We start from the raw sequence: 14,788 nt of genomic DNA on the forward strand, positions 1-14,788 counted from the left end.
GGAGCCTCCCCTGATAGTCTGCAGGGCACAATAACGTGGAGAGGACTCGGGTGTGGGGCTGCAGCAGTAGCTGAAGGTGGCAGTGGAGTCTGCAATCTGGTAGTCATGAGCACAAGTAATTGCTTGAACAGCTCTGAGCTCTGTCCTCCTCCCTCAATCTGCTGTCATGCTCCATGAATCTCTCTGCCAATCTCTCCTTATGCCGTGCAGCCTCTCTAGCTCGCTCTTTCCACCCTTCTTCCATCTTTACCTTATAATACTCAATCTGGTCCTTCTGGAATTCTATCTGCTGATTTGTTTTATCTAGAATCTTCCACCAACTCATCTCAGATTCTCTTTCTCCTTACCTGCAATCAGTAGGTCTGCTCCCCCAGGCTTTGCTGCTGTGTGTTTCCCTTGCAGAGGTGGAAAGGCCTTGAAAGGAAAATGAAAGAGCATATTGTTTGACCGTGATAAAAAAATCACGTTTTCCGTGCTATCAAAGGGGCTGTTTTAACTCAAAGTCAAAATATGATACTTTTTATTTTATTCACAGAAAAACACCGGCCACTTCAGATGTCCTTTATAGCAGTGCTAAAAGCCACCGTGCATCCAGGGGCACCATTTCAGATTGGGGCGGGGGGAAGGGACCTTTAACTGTAATTCCAGGGGCTACTTAGGGACTTGAACAGAACAGGCAAGCATCAAGTGATTCATCCTGTCACCCATTCCCTGCTTCTGGCAAACAGAGGCTAGGGATATGCAGAACATGGGGTTGCATCCCTGCCCATCCTGGCTAATAACCATTGATGGGCCTATCCTCCATGAACTTATCTAGTTCTTTTTTTGAACCCTGTAATAGTTTTGGCATTCACAACATCCCCTGGCAAAGAGTTCCACAGGTTGACTGTGAAGAAATACTTCCTTATGTTTGTTTTAAATCTGCTACCTAATAATTTCATTGGGTGACCCCTTGTTCTTGTGTTATGTGAGAGTAAATAAAATTTCCTTATTCAATTTTTCCACACCATTCATGATTTTATAGACTTCTATCAGATCCCCCCTTAGTCATCTCTTTTCCAAGCTGAAAAGACCCAGTCTTTTTAATCTCTCCTCATATGAAAGCTGTTCCATACCCCTAATCATTTGTGTCGAACATCTCTGTACCTTTTCCAGATCCAATATATCTTTTTTGAGATGGAGTGACCAGATCTGCAAGCAGTATTCAATATGTGGGTATACCATGGATTTATATAGAGGCAATATGATATTTTCTGTCTTATTATCCATCCCTTTCCTAATGATTTCCAATATTTTGTTAGCTTTTTTGATTGCCACTGCACATTGAGTAGATGTTTTCAGAGAACTATCCGCAGTGACTCCAAGATCTCTTTCTTGAATGGGAGCAGCTAATTTAGACCCCATCATTTCGTACATATAGTTGGGATTATATTTTGCCATGTGCATTACTTTGCATTTATCAACAGTGAATTTCATCTGCCATTTTGTTGCCCAGTCACCCAGTTTTTTAAGATCCTACTGTAATTCTTCACAGCCTGCTTTGGACTTAACTATCTTGAGTAATTTTGTATCATCTGCAAATTTTGCCACCTCACTGTTTACCCCTTTTTCCAGATCATTTATGAATACGTTAAATAGCACTGGTCCCAGTACAGATATCAGAGACATCACTATTTACTTCTCTCCATTCTGAAAACTGACCATTTAGGGTACGTCTATACTTACCCGCTGGTTCGGCGGCCAGCAATCGATCTTCTGGGATCGATTTATCGCGTCTTGTCTAGACGTGATAAATCAATCCCGGAAGTGCTCGTCGTCGATGCCGGTAATCCTGCTCTGCGAGAGGAGTAGGCGGAGTCGACGGGGGAGCCTGCCTGCCATGTGTGGACCCGGGGTAAGTACTTTTAAGTTCGAACTAAGGTACTTCAACTTCAGCTACGTTATTCACGAAGCTGAAGTTGCGTATCTTAGTTCGAACTGGGGGCTTAGTGTGGACCAGGCCTTAGTCCTAGCCTTTGTTTCCTTATCTTTTAACTGAAGTGCCTGGCAGTGCTTTCAGGATCATCTAACAATCCTTAATTTAATTTAATGACAAGCAGGGCCAGCTCCAGGCACCAGCCCACCCCACCTGGAGGGGGGCGGCGCTGCGGGGCACTCCGGCCGCCGGGGAGAGCGGAGCCGCGGCGGGCTCGCCGCCCTCCCCCCGGTGCTCCAGCCGGTCGGGGAGAGTGGAGAGCCCCGGCCAGGCTCTCCGCCCACCTCCCAGCGCTCTGGCTGCCGGGGGCTCGCCGCCGGGGTGAGCAGAAAGCCCCGGCTGGGCTCTCCGCCCTCCTCCCGGCGCTCTGGCTGCCGGGGGCTCTCCACCCTCCTCCCAGTGCTCTGGCCGCTGGGGGCTCGCCACCAGAGAGAGCGGAGAGCCCCCGGCTGGGGCTCTCCGCCCTACTTCCGGCGGGCTCTCCGCCCTTCCCCTGGCGCTCTGGCCGCCAGGGAGAACAGAGAGCCCTGGCTGGGCTCTCCGCCCACCTCCCAGTGCTCTGGCTGCCGTGGAGAGCGGAAAGCCCCGGCCGAGCTTTCCGCCCTGCTCCCGGCACTCTGGCTGCCGTGGAGAGCGGAAAGCCCCGGCTGGGCTCTCCGCCCTGCTCCGGCGCTCTGGCCGGCGGGGAGAGCGGAGCCGTGGCGGGCTCACCTCCCCGCCCCCGGCGATCCGGCCGGTCGGGGATTGCAGGCCCGCGGCCGGGCTCGGCGCCCTCCCCTGCCGTGCTGGGGCGGGGGGCTTTTTTGCCTTGGGTGGCAAAAAAGCCAGAGCCAGCCCTGATGACAAGCCTTTTGTTACTTTAATCACTCTGCCTCTGTTTATGAACAAACTCCCTGCCCCAAGGACTGAAGCTGGGAGCAGCACAGAACTCATCACATATCACACTCAAGCTGTGTTGCAGTTAAGAGCTCCATCTGGGACTAGGGCACCCGCTGGGAGCAGACCTGCTGTAGGAAACCCCAGGGGTGGGGGCAAGTGCCCCCCCCAATGGTGCCCTGCATACGTCATGGTAAGATAAACATACAAAATTCAATTGTAATGATTTCTAGATCCCCTTCATTCTTTCCAGGAGGCAGGGAATACTCATGAGGAGTCTATTCTCCAACTGTGTTTTTTCAGTCTGTTCAGGATAAACTCTGGAGAATAATGATATTCAGGAGGTCCAAGAGTGGAAGCATGAACTTCTGTTCCAGGTCAGTGGAGGATGATCATCCGTCTAGGCTAAGGAGATATTTAGGAGTCTAGCAACTGACTAGCACATCACGGAATGGAGAGGGCTTGTGAGTTACAGAGGTAGCCCTAAAAAGTATGCTCTGCGTTGGAACATGATTGACCATGTGGAGTAACTATTCTGTTAAGTTCTCTTTCATCACCAGCCAGCAAGGGGTGAAAATTCATGGTAAAAATCAGCAAGATGCTGATATATCATGGAGATGCAGTACAGCCTCCTTACAAGCACCCTGCCTCCATCCACAGACCCAAATGACTGCCAGCCATGAGGACTCATAACACCGATAGCCATCCTCACTGTAATTTGGACTCATATTTAAACCAGCTATGAACAAAATACATAGTTTGGTTTGATTTGTACTGAGAACAGCAAGGTTTCTCTGGGATTCACTTTACAAGTGGTCCAGGACGGTGCAAGCATGGCTGATTTTTTAAGGTGCACTGTATTAGATGGGAGGGGTATGTGAGGCTGTTAATTGTGGAGACACAACCCATACTTGTAACAGTCAGTGAGCCGCTAGTATAAATTTCATGTTATTTATGATTGTTTAACTTTTTTTCTCATTTGCAGTGTCCATTTTGAATCCTACATGGCATTAGGGAAGGGTGAGGTACAATAAGGGAATAGCGTGGGTCCCACACTGAACAGAAGCACATCAAAACCTCAGATTCTGTTAATAACTTACTAGGACCTGTTGTGATTATTGGATCTAAAATCCTTAAGCTGAACTGTAAAAAGTACAGTAACTCCTCACTTAAAGTCATCCTGGTTAACGTTGTTTCCTTGCTGATCAATTAGAGAACATGCTTGTTTAAAATTGTACAATGCTCCCTTTTAACGTTGTTTGGCAGCTGCCCGCTTTGTTCACTGCTTGCAGAAAGAGCAGCCCTTTGCAGCTAGCTGGTGGGGACTTGAAACCAGGGTGGATCGGCAGCCCCCCATCAGCTTCCCGCTCCCCTAAGTTCCCTGTGCGGCAGCCGGCCAGCAGGATATCAATTGCCGGCAGTTCAGCTGTCCCTTCCCTGCTCCCCCCACTGCCATGTGCTGCTCCTGCCCTCTGTCTTGGAGCTGCTCCATGGAGCCTCCTGCTTGCTGTGCGGGGGGACAGGAGGAAGTGGGGAGTAATATCAGGGTGTCCCACTCCCCCCTGCTCCTGCCACCTGCTTACCCCGTCTCCATAGAGCAGGGGGGACACAACAGGGCTCAGGACAGAGGGAGCTTGCAGGCAGCAGCTGCTGTCTCAACTTCCTGTTCTAAAAAGGCAGTGTTCTTAGAGTGGGGACAGCGTACTTAAAGGGGCAATGCGCATCTCTCACACACCGGGTGTGTGTCTCTGTCTCTGTCTGCCATGCTGTCTCCGCTCCCTCCATTCGTGCTGCCTTGTAGAGTGTGAGGCTACATTAACAACGTGTTAATCCTTGAGGGCTCAGCTGAGTGCTAGTTCATTATTTAGCAGTGAGGCATTCCCTGGGAAATATCCCACCCTCTTCTACCCTCTGACTCCACCACCTCAACCAAGCTTCACAATCATCATTGCTGTGTACAGTATTAAATTGTTTGTTTAAAACTTATACTGTGTATAACGCCCCCATTTACATTAATTCTTATGGGGAAATTGGATTAGCTTAACATCGTTTCACTTAAAGTCACATTGTTCGGGAACATAACTACAATGTTAAGTGAGCAGTTACTGTATGTGAAAGTTACAGTAATCGTAAAAAACAAGTTGCTTACCACAATGAACATTATACCAAGTGCAAGATATCCAGACAAAAAAAAAGCTGGATTTGTCCAAACAAAAAAGACCTGCTTTGATTCATAGACTATTGAAATCATGCTTGGTAAAAACAGAAGATGTAAAACCAGAAGTAAATTGATCAAAATTAGTGTGATGCATATTAGGCCAATTGGTTGACAATGAGGGGGATGATGTATGGTGCCTACTTTCCCACTTTTTGGGTTTCTTAAAAAGAGACTTTGAAAACTCCATTCTTTCTCCCTCCCTCTCTCATCTCCTGTCCCACCTTGCATCCCATCCCAGCTCATTTCATCTCATCCTCCGTCACCCCAAGGAGCAAACGAGACAGAGACTTTCTTCCAGAAGGCTGGCTGGCCTTGTTCTTGTTCAAATAACTTTGTTTTCACGTGAGTTCTGAAAATCAGCATATCATCATGACATCCTGTCCTCAGCCTGCCAGTGGGGTTACCTAATTGCTAGCATCACGGAGACACATAAGATCCTGTTTTGCCCCCGCTCCTCCTCTCCCCCTGAAACTCCACCCCCTGGCCAGGTTGGAAGTCAGAAGCTGCAGCCGGTAAGAACCGTCCGGATGGGGGGGACCCAACTCCAGGGCCGGCAGAGCCCTCGGAGAGCAGTGACTGTGGGGGGCCAAGAGCCCAGGCTGGAGCAGGTCAGTCCAGGCCGCTATGGAGAGTCCTGGATCCTCCAGCTGCCCTGGGTGGTGTACACCCGAGGGCGGGGACATGGGCTGGGGCCTGATCTTGGGCACCCCGCCCCCAGCCCAGGCTTACTTCTCTGCTGCAGCCGCTGCTCTCTCTGCTCTGCCTTCAGAGGTGGGTGGCTGGAGAGCAGCAGCTGCTACAGGGGGAGGGCTAAGGCAAAGTTTGGGCTGGCTATAGCCCCCCACCCCCAGTGCTGTCCCTGCTAATACACAAGGGTTAACTGTGTATCTGGTTGAGCAGTGTGCATGGAAATAAAAGGTTAAACATTGAGCAGCTACATTTGAACCAGGAAGTTGCTTCTGGTTCTTGGGAAGCAAGTGGGAAGTGTTGGGATGGAACGGCTGGGCAGCACAACCTCAGGGGATTGTGGGATAGTGTTGTCAGACTCTCCAGACCTGAGTCTGGCAACATGGACACGAGCTGCATCCATATGGTAAAATACCTGGACTGTGAACTGTGTCACAGCTGGGCTTTGGCTATGACCACCCCTTAGCAGTGTCCACGGGCCCATGTCTAGAAGGGTTTCTGGCTTACGTCAGATTGATTCCTGTACGGATGGAAGGGGGACTTGGGCTTAAACCTGCATCAGAGCCCAGGCTTAGTGTGCTGTTTAGACACACCCTTATTGCACAGCAAGTCAAGGTGTGAATGTACAGCTCATTAACCTGCCACACACTCAGTTTGAAACAGCAGTATGTCAAAGTGTGCTACAAACATATGAGGTGTGGTAGCAGGGTCCACACAGTTTAATAGTGTGTTATTAGTTGGTGTAATGTTCATTCACAGCCTGGTTTGCCATGCAGTATGTCTCTGCTCTCAGTATTCAATGGGAAGCTGAGAGAGGACAGGTATGATCTGCTCTTGGTAGCCTGTGTTGCTGAAGAGATGTGCTGCAGTTGGAATTTCCTAAGAGCTTATTGGTTTCAGGACCAGGTGCATTGTATTGCTGTAGTCCAGACAAGAGGTGACAAAGGTGTGTGTATAACTCTTCAGGGCAGGAACTGTCTTATGTGTTTGTACAGTGCCTTGCACAATGCGGTCCTGACCTTGGTTTGGGCCCCTAGGTGCTACTGTAATACAAATAATAATGATATCTTGTAACACACTGAAGGGACTGCTTTGCCTACTGACATGAATCAAGTGTGCAGTGGCAGGCCTAATTCTGAATTCCCTTGTTTTCATTGGTTTAAACCGCAACACTCATTTTATTTTAATTTACTGTGTGTTTTTATTGGGCTTCTTGACTCTTGGAGTAAACTGAAATTTGAGTTTTGGGGTATGAGAAACTTGTATACTACATGCCAAACCTTAAAATATAAAAAATAAAGATATTAACTTTATTCCTGCTATATTATGGAAAAACATTTCTTTTAAACTTTTTCAATTAATTAGATAAATTATAGTACTCCAAACACAATAACATTAGCTACAGCCAGGTACATGGCGATATGAAAAAATATCTCCGAAGACCACCAAGCTCAGTTTCACTTATCCATACTCAAATTTAGATTCAGTACTCTTGATATCTATTACAGTGGTAATGTCTTTGAGTATATATTTCCCCCTTTTGATCTGACAAGTTAGCCAAAAGCAGGGTGTTTGGGGTTGTTTCCATTTGGACGAGGAATTGATGGAGTCAGGTGTTTCTTTGATGTAATCCTGTATATTTACACAGAATGTACAAAGTCCTGTTTACCTGAACACAGCAGAACTCAAACAAGAAGAGACCGTGTCCTTTGCCTACAGTTCCAAGCCACATTTCCAGGCAGCACTTAGCCCAAAAGCTCTCTTAGATTTTCTCATGCTTGTTCTGTGGCCTTGGCTTTTCTACCTCTGCTTCTCTGATGCTTTCTCCTGCTTCCCTGCATCTCTGTCACAGACAAACAAACCTTCACAAAACAATGACCACCAAGACCCTTCTGCCCACATGTGCCTGTGTTTGGGGTAGAGGCTACTATCTGGTTCCATAAAGAAGCTTAACAGTTTGTTTCTTACAACTATATTTAAATGAAGGGAGGTGGTTTATGTCCAGTCCATAAAAATATTCTGGGCCTGATTATCAACCCAGCCTTAACCAGGTCTCCCTTCTTTTGTGTACTACTTTTGCAACAACAATTATTTCTAGGTACAATTTAGGCTGGAATGACACAGAGGGGCCAGGATGGGAACCAGGATCTGGGACTATATATTTTGGTTTTCACTTATGGTGTCGCCATTCTTTCTCAATGTCTTCATGGTTGGGACTTATACCCAACACCTTTCAGAGCACTCATTTTACAAGAATATAATTCCACACATGGGCCTCTACTACAACTGAGGTGTTTCTGGAGAGCATCCCCAAACGAAGGTCAATTTTAGGACTGACCTCAATAAAAACGTCTATCTGTTTGTGAAACTGTGTTTTTGTGAAAGTTCTCTTTTCCTTATCCCTTTCTCACCTCTTGTCAAGCCTTACCCAGTGTTGCCAACTTTTGTGATTTTATCACAAGTCTCATGATATTTGGTGATTTTTCTTAAAGCCCACCGTCTGTAGTCAGGTGATTATATGATAATCTGAGTTTTCATTTAAAAAAAAAAAACTAGCACAATGGATCAACAACCTACTAGTGGTGGGAAAATCTTCAAGTAAACTGAGGATCTGCACAGATCCACAGCCATTTAACAGAGCATTGAAAAAAAGTCAATACTCATTATCAACAATTGAGGACAAACTGATTCACCAGCCAGTGTGCCACCTTCTGGTCAGGTGTGGCATTGCAGAGTATTTTCTCTGTAGTCCTGCCAACCAGCTCTGCTGGTGGTAGTCCCCTTTTGCCCTGTGACTTGACCCTCCAGCCAGTTCACCTTTGGCTTTACCCCTTTCAGGGTAAATCAGGGTTTTCACCTAATAGTCCCAGAACCTCACAACAGGTTGACACTCCTGGTACAGACTGAACAGTCCTTCTGGCCCCTTGGGTCCAGGGTATTCCCACTGGTCTTCCCTGTGAGGCTGTAGAGGAATGGAGGGACTCCATCTACCCTGGCTTCCAGCCCTGGGACCCTTATAGCAAGTGTTTAAGGTCTCTCTGTTCAGACCTCATGCTTCTTCCCTGGTCTACTTCCTACATCAGTCTACCTTCTCCTCAGGGGACTCATATTCTCACCAGAGGGTTCAAGCCCTAGTCTCAGTTCTCAATGTAACAAAGGAAAGGAAACCAAATTAACAGAAATAAAGAGCAGCACCAGCTTTTCTAATCCTACCAGGATCCTCCAGCCCTCTGTCCCACTACTTTGCACTCACAGGCAACTGAACTTGGCTCTCTGCTGTGCTCCTCTCTGGGAGCTGATGATGAGAGATCTGTCCATCTCCCCAGGCTGGGTCCTTCTGAATGAGCTTCTCCCTTTTTAATGCTCATCCTTCAAGACTGGTATACCTCAAAGATGCAGTGGGGCAGGGCTGCCTGAACCCAAAGCTGCTCTTTAACCCCTTCTTGCCTGGTGAAGTGTTTGTCCACCTTGTCACACCAGGGTAAAAGTGTTCACTGTTTGTGATGTCAAGAATGGGTTCTGGGATATTGAGCTAGACAAGCCGTCCAGAGACCTGGCAACCTTTGCCACACCTTCTGGTATGTCCCACTGGGTACAAATGCTTACGCCACAGAGGTGCTCCAGTGTAAACTGAACCAGGTACTAGAGGCACTCCCTGGCATCAAGATTATAGCTGATGATATTCTTATTGTAGGAGAAGGCGAGGTCAAGGAAGAGGCAATCCAGAACCATGATACCAAGCTGCTACAACTCCTAAACAGGTGCTGGGAACAGAATATTAGGCTGAATGCAGACAAGTTGGAGCTGAGGAGAGAATAAGATGGAGAATATCTTATTGCCCTTATATAAATCCATGGTACGCCTACCTCTTGAATACTACATACAGATGTCTCCTCATCTCAAAAAAGATACACTGGCATTAGAAAAAGTTCAGAAAAGGGAAACTAAAATGATTAGGGGTTTGGAACGGGTCCCATATAAGGACTTTTCAGCTTGTAAAAGAGGAGACTAAGGGGGGATATGATAGAGGTATATAAAATCATGAGTGTTGTGGAGAAAGTGAATAAGGAAAAGTTATTTACTTGTTCCCATAATATAAGAACTAGGGGCCACCAAATGAAATTAATGGGCAGCAAGTTTAAAACAAATAAAAGAAAGTTCTTCTTCACACAGTGCATAGTCAACCCGTGGAACTCCTTGCCTGAGAAGGTTGTGAAGGCTAGGACTATAACAGGGTTTAAAAGAGAACTAGATAAATTCATGGAGGTTAAGTCCATTAATGGCTACTAGCCAGGATGGGTAAGGAATGGTGTTCCTAGCTTCTGTTTGTCAGAGGGTGGAGATGGATGGCAGGAGAGAGATCACTTGATCATTACCTGTTAGGTTCACTCCCACGGGGGCACCTGGCATTGGCCACTGTCGGTAGATAGGATACTGGGCTGGATGGACCTTTGGTCTGACCCAGTATGGCCGTTCTTATGTTCTCAGAGCTGAGGTCCCCTACATTGGACACCTGTTGACTTCTGAGGGACCCTGAGAAACTGAGAGTCAATAAGGAAATGCCCAGACCAAAGGATGTAAAGGAAGTCCAGCAATCTTTAGCGATACTCTACTATCAGAAGCCTGTGAACCCTAGAGAGAGTTAACACCCAATTACGCAGTGGGGGAATAGTCAGAGACCAAAGAACAGGCATTTGAAAGAGTCAAGAAAATAATAATCGAGGCACCAGTCCTAAAGTACTACAACTCTGCAGAGCAGCTACAGTGACAGTGTGATGCCTCAGGAGGCGGCCTAGCAGCAGCACTGATGCAAAGCCAGTAATACATAGCATTCGCTAGTAGCGCTCTGACAGACACAGAAAGGGGGTGTGCTCAGATAGAAGAGGTGCTACTGGCTATGTTCTTTGAAATGGAATGATTCCATCAGCTCACCTTTGGGCACAAGGTGGACATGCAGTCTGATTATAAATCATTAGAAAGCATTATAAAGAAGAACTGGTGGGAGCAGCCAAATGATTACAATACATGTTGAGACTCCAGTGCTATTGTATGAGGATAAGGTACTGCCCAGGAAAGTTACTACTGGTAGCAGATACCCTGAGCAGAGTAGAGTACAACACAAATGACTCTGGAACAGGAGATGGAATCTGTCAACATGCTACAATACCTTCACAGCTCTGATGGGGGTTCCAGCAAATCAACAAAGCACCAAATAGGATGGGGTGCTACAGGCAGTAAAACAATTCAGACTCCAGAGTTGGCCAGATGGCAAGGAGCAAGTTCTACAGGAGGTTATTACCCTCCTGCTACCAGGTGTAGGAAGAACAGTGAGTGCAAGATAGGATTTTGTTTAAAGGGGACTGAGCAGTAAACCCAGCAGATTTAAGCATTGACATCATGAGGTTGACACATGCTTCACACCTGGGGATAGAGGCATGCCCAAGAAGAGCCAGGGGGAATGTGTTTACTGGCCACGTATGAATGCCCAATTGAGAACATACCTGGAGCTATGCAAGGTGTGCAGAGACTATAGTGAGCAACAACAGAAGGAGATTCTACAGCCTTATGAATTCCAAACCCAACCCTGTGAAAAGGTTAAAAAGACCTGTTCACTTTTAATGACAGTAAGATTCACAGCAGACATTCACAGCAGATTACCACTCCAATTTCATAGATTCCTAGGCCAGAAGGGACCATTGTGATCATCTGTGTTATACCATCCTGGGTAACACAGGCTATAAAACTTCTCCAAAATAATTCCCAGAGCATATTTTTTAGAAAAACATCCAATGTGGATTTAAAAATTGTCAGTGGTAGAGAATCCACCATGACCCTAGCTGAATTGTTCCAATGTTAATTACTCTGGCCATTAAATATGCATTTCCAGCCTGAATTTGTCAAGCTTCAACTTCCAGCCATTGGATCCTGTTATACTTTTCTCTGCTTGATTGCAGAGCCCATTATTAACTATGTGTTCTCCATGTAGATACTTATAGACAGTAATCAAGTCACCCCTTAACCTTCTGTTTGTTTAGCTAAGTAGATTGAGTCTGTGAGAGGGAGGGAGGAAGCTGCCTGCAGGACCCTTGAGGCCTGGAGCAGGCTTGCTAAAAGAGCCAACCAGAGGCACCTGGCACAGGGAGGGAACCTCAAGCATCTGGTTTCTTGTAAGAGAGCTCTTGTGGAAGAGCTGAGCCTGGGAAGTCTGCAATGGAGTCAGCTCTGAGTAGGACAGTGGCAAGCCGAATCCCATAGTGGATCACCTCTTAAGAACTGGAAAAAAAAAAAACTCTTGAAGGAACCCTTTTGCTCAACCAGGCTCTCAGGTAAGAGCCATGCCTGGGACAGATTTTTGTAACGTTGAGTTTTACTTTTGAGTTTACTTTGTCTGAATAAATCCAGATCCTAACAAGGGTGGTGACTGGTTCAGTAAGTGTGTAGAATCTGTGTAAAAGGGCCTGGAAAATGGAGAATCAAGAGCAGGGGGCAGTGCAAAGACACTGCTGGCTGTAAGGGGGTGCATGGGACAGTCAATTCATTTACAGAGTCTATGACTATACTTCTGGGAGGTAGACTGGAGGACACTCAGGCAAGAGTTGTGACCAGGAAACGGAAGACACATTTTGCAAGGTATGGTATATCTAACATGCTACGCTAAGACAATGTGCTACACTACCCTATAGCAGAATTCAAATGATTCAGTGCCAAATGGGAATTTAAGCACAAGACAGCTTCCCTTGGGTACCCACAAAGCAATGGAAAGGCAAAGTCAGCAGTAAAGACAGCCAAGAGGCAAAAGCAAAACAGACACAAAGGAATCCTTACCTGGCAGCTTTGAACCATTGAAATACACCCTCCCAGGGACTAGACAGTAGCCCATACAACGACTGATGGACTGGAGAACCAAGATTCTGCTTCCTATGAGAGGCAGTGTGTTTCAGTCCAGCAGAGGAATGATGAACACTACACAGAAGCAGTTAAGAGAAGGCCAAGCTAAGCAGACAGCCCTTTACAACAAAGGAGCAAAGACTTGAGGCTACTTTGCACAGGGGAGCAGTTCTGGCTTAACCATTAAATAGCCACCTAAAGCAATGGCAAAAGCCAACAGTCGAAAATTCAGTGGGACACAGGTCAATGGTGGAGATTAAATCAGTCTCAGGTCAGTGGTGGAGATTAAATCAAATACAACCGTATAATAGCAACACAGAGCTGGCAGACTTGGACAAACAGGGCCAAGCCCAGGACCAGGAGGACACAGAGAGTCTCAGCTACCAGTTGTCCTGAAATAGGAGAGTCAGAGAAAAAGGTATATGAGCAATACAGAGGACCAACAGGATGCCACCTATAGAATGAAGCCAGCAACATGGTGGAAACAAATCCTCCACCAACAGGATAATCCAAACAAGAAATGTGAGACTAGTTTGAAGACTAGCATACTTGAAAGACTATGAACCCTAACAAACCACAATGAATTGGTAGTAAAGTCTATGTCCCTTTGATAGCTATGTACTGGTAACATCTGGCCCCAGAAAGTCAGCAAATGCCTGCAAAAAAGACTGAAGCTATGTCAATAACTGTTTCTTTAATTTGCTGGCTGAATCAAAATAACTGGAAAAATTTTTTGGGGTTGACTGAAAATAATTTTTTTTTTCACAAACAGAAAGTGGAAAAAAAACGTTGTGGTTTAATTAAATGTTTTGTTCAACCCAAAACATAGTTTCATATTTTACCCCTCCCCCTTTTTTTAAATTAAATTGAAGTAGATTTTGAAGTGAATTTTGAATAAAAAAATGTCAGAACCAAAATGTTTTTTTTTTTTTTTCAGAATTTTATTTTATGACTAAAACAAATTTTGTTAAATTCACAAAATGTGTTGATTGAGCAGAATCTGCATTTTCAGAGGAAAAAGAATTGTGTGAAAAATGTTGTCCAGCTCTACTACCCATAACAACAAAAATTGTTAAAAGGTAAGATGTAACAATCGGCATGGAACTTGAAGAGAGGAGCACGGGGTGCAGGAGGGAAGAGTTTGGAGGAGTCACCACGTTGTTCCTGTTGGGAAGAGAAATTGGTGATGGAGGCAGGTATTTTCTTTTATGCAATTTTGTTTCTTTACAAAGAACAACATGAGAGAGTTTCCTGGCTCACAGCATCAAGTCTCTTTGGGTATATCTACACTACAGTAAAACAGCCACAACTGGCTCATGTCAGCTGACTCGGGCTCAATTCCAAAACAGGCCATGTACACTGCAATTTTATAGCCTCACAGCCTGAGCCCCAAGAGCCTGAGTCAACTGACATAGGCCAGCGATGGGTGTTCTATTGCCGTGTAGACATACCCTTTCAGACCACACCTAGTCCAAAATCTCTCTCTAGGCTTCTTCCAGGGCCAACACACAGTGCTTGTTCAGGGGACATACAGACTTACATCTGCCTATGTTTTAGGCAGTGTTCTGTGTTGGGTTTAAGCCCCCTATTGTTTCTTTCATTTAACCTGAATGAAAAGCAGCTGGTAACCTCACCAGCTTCAGTGTGGTTTAACTCAACATATATCAGTATTAAACTGACATTAGTCAAAAGTGCAGTGCAATGCCCAATTACCAGCCCTAATGATCTCTGAGGAACTGACTACTACTGGGCTGGCCAGGGCTACTAGTAGCCTGAGACAAGTACTGAGCTTGCAGCACTCCTGTTCCTCTTTACTGCATTTCAGACTGTAGGGAAAGGAAACATTGTTGAGGGTTGTCCTCATTCCACAGGTGCTGGAACTAGGGGGGCAGGGCGAGGGTGTGGCAGCACCCCCTGCCTTGAAGTGGTTTCCATTATATCCAGGGTTTACAGTTTGGTTCAATGGTTCCAGCACCCCTGCCTCATTCAGCAGGAAGAGGGATGGAATGTTGGAAACAGAAGATTCTGTGGCAGTTGCAAATGACAACTGGTGATTCCTGACTACTGCTGTAGATAAAGATAATACCTCAGGCCTTGGCTACACTTGCGAGTTGCAGCGCTGTAAAGCTGCCCCTAGCGCTGTA

Source organism: Trachemys scripta, chromosome 1, assembly GCF_013100865.1.
Source record: "Trachemys scripta elegans isolate TJP31775 chromosome 1, CAS_Tse_1.0, whole genome shotgun sequence".
Taxonomy (NCBI): domain Eukaryota; kingdom Metazoa; phylum Chordata; order Testudines; family Emydidae; genus Trachemys; species Trachemys scripta.